The 2,765-nt window shown below is 37.2% G+C and overlaps 1 long non-coding RNA gene across 1 annotated transcript; it reads left to right on the forward strand.

Annotated features, from left to right (window-relative positions):
* Window positions 1–310: 310 nt before the first annotated feature.
* LOC139064413 (uncharacterized) lies at window positions 311–800 on the forward strand. The gene is made up of 2 exons (XR_011517479.1): window positions 311–630; window positions 716–800. It is a non-coding gene; the product is annotated as an uncharacterized lncRNA (long non-coding RNA).
* Window positions 801–2,765: the final 1,965 nt, after the last annotated feature.

Raw genomic sequence — 2,765 nt, forward strand, 5'->3', positions numbered from 1 at the left:
GAACCCCTGAGAAATAAAGGTATGTTCAGTTTTTTTTGCCATTGTTGAAATGTTCTTTTTAAAAGCAGTTGTGCAGTAGAAGCACAAAACTCCTTTTATTTCAGGACTGTAATGGAGCCAGGGGAAGATTTTGAACCAGCTCTCCTGGAAGTGAAGACTGCGGTTCGGCAGAGTTTGTGGCTCAATGAGCTGTGCTGCTGGTTGGTATGGGGAACTTGGACCCTCAGCTGTATGGATCTCCTGGTTTGCATGTGGAGGGTTATCCTGCTTCCCGAGATCAGTAGCTGATGGCTCGACCTATAATGTAATTATTCAGTTGTCATTAGTTTCCATACATAGCTCTCAGAAATGTTTTGATTCTACACTGTTCTCCAATTGGTCTACTATTGCCATGATGTTATATACACAACTTACTTTTATGTTTGTATTTTAGTAGTAATTGTAGTGTTGTAGATCTGTTGTTTTAATCAAATCTGTTTTCCTTCCACATTTTTGTACAAGTTGAACCAATGCAAAGCCCTGCAGATGGATAAATCTTGCATATGTTTGCTTCCTGAACCCTCACCTGCTGAATCTGATCTGAGCTTGTTTCAACACTCTCCATTTCTTCATCCAGTGATTGCACTTGCTGTAAGAGTATACCAAAGTTGGTTTCATATTTACTGTAAGGTTATATGATTTTCTGTTGATGTGAATTTCACCTCTGCATTCTCAGCTGCCTGTTCCTGCGTGTCTTCATTTTCCTCTGTCACATGCTGTTCCTGATAGAAAAAGGGTATTCAAATAAACATTACAACTTGTGGGATTTGATTTTTTTTTAATTTGCAATGCAGCATAGACTTTGACTTAATTATCTTTGGTTTTGTTGGAAAAGTTTAGGTTCTTTGGGTGTCCATTATTTGACATCCAAAAATGAGACACATTCCTGAAGCACTGAACTTGTGTGTTGTTTACTTGAAGAAAGCTTTTGACTTTAAAATGTGCTGGTTCTTTGTGGTTAGAAAATATAAATAACTTCAGCTAGGCTAATAAGTCAAAAAGTGGAAAAAAAATATCTGTGGAAATAACTTAACGGTTTAAAAAAAGATACCCTGAAACAAATTGGTCAGTCATATGGGACAAAAATCTGATGCACTAAGACACATGTGACTCTAGGGGGTGCTGATTCCTACTGAACAAATGTAGTGCTATTTTGTAGTATCAATGCCATCAAAATCTGATTTAAGGTTAACACAGTTTTGCAAGGCTATGAAAGGGCTTGTTAAGGTCATGTAAGGGGTTAGGGTCATGCTGTTGGAATCTCACTTTTACACCCCCAAACTACTCTGAGACTTATTCATCTACACACTTCAACCTAAAAATGTATCCCTCTAATACTTTTTAGTTATGGATGGGTCATTTAACATAATAGGACCATTTGCTAGATGGGGACCTAGTTGGAATTAGTTAAACAGCACCACTCAGTAACAGGTGCAACTCCTGGATGTTAGTAGGCTACTGCAACCGTTCAGAACCATCCACTTGAGCAGGTCGGGAGTATATCACGGCTGTGCTGTTGTATTTATGTATTGTAAGATGAAGTCTTCTGAAAACGATGAAAACCTAGACATTTTATCAGTTTATGAAATCTTCCCAGATGCCCCGCCCTAATGGCACATAAAAAGCAAAAATGTCACGGAAAAAGAGTTTTGGTCACCTAGCATAAACTGGATGGTTTTTAACCGTTATTGCTGCTAGCTAACTGTTACCAGTAGAGAAACTTGCCCTCTTTTATCTACTACTAAGTAAGTCAATATTAAATGATAAAACTGGATATCTTAGTCTTTTTTGTAGGGATGCACTTACAGCACATTTTTTCTTGCCGAAAAACCACCTGATATCGGTTGCATTCCTTCTTTTCGACATGGTTGACGGACACCTACTTTTCACCTTCTTCACTTTAAAAAAAATCAATCCGGTAGTTCACGGACAGCTAGGTTGTGGGAGCGTGGAGTTGACCAGAGAGTGGAGCCTGATAAAGATGAGTATTTTTCTCTGAAAATCTAATTTGATAGTCACAAATAATATAACAAGGATATATATATATATATATATATATATATATATATATATATATATATATATATATATATATATATATATATATATATATATATATGTATAATACACAATCTTTTTTGCTAGGCTAGCTGCATGGATGTAAAGATTCCACCTTGCTTACAGGCTAATGGGGGGTTTTAGTGACGTTGAAAAAACAAAACAGGTTTTTAAATAACTGTCAATACACTACTGTGCAAATTGGAGTGAAACATTAAAAACTAATGAATACTTAAATATGCTAGCCTATTTAATGATTGTCCCCAGCAATTTTTAAACCCCAATCAAGTGTATGGTTATTGTCCCCAGCAATTCTAAAAACAAACTGACGCCCTTGTCTGTATCGATAACAGAAGGAGTGGAGTGGATAGGATGTACAGTTTTTAAATGGCACACACAGAATTATGTTGCACCAAGCACAATTTCACATAATTTTGGTTCCAGTTCCCTCAAACAAGGTCCAATCTGGCTGAAACACCACAGGTAGGTAGAATCTATTGAGTTGTAAGTGATCTGCACGTTTCATGATGACAGCACATTCCTAAGGGGGTCAGATGATGTCACAAAGGTCACCGGATCACTTCTGCCTTAAAGAAAAATGTCCGGATACACTTTTGGAGGCTCATAACTTGGCTTCTGAATGTCCTAGAGAGGTCAGGTTGGGTTTA

The sequence above is a fragment of the Nothobranchius furzeri genome, unplaced genomic scaffold (genome assembly GCF_043380555.1).
Source record: "Nothobranchius furzeri strain GRZ-AD unplaced genomic scaffold, NfurGRZ-RIMD1 Scf024, whole genome shotgun sequence".
NCBI lineage: Eukaryota > Metazoa > Chordata > Actinopteri > Cyprinodontiformes > Nothobranchiidae > Nothobranchius > Nothobranchius furzeri.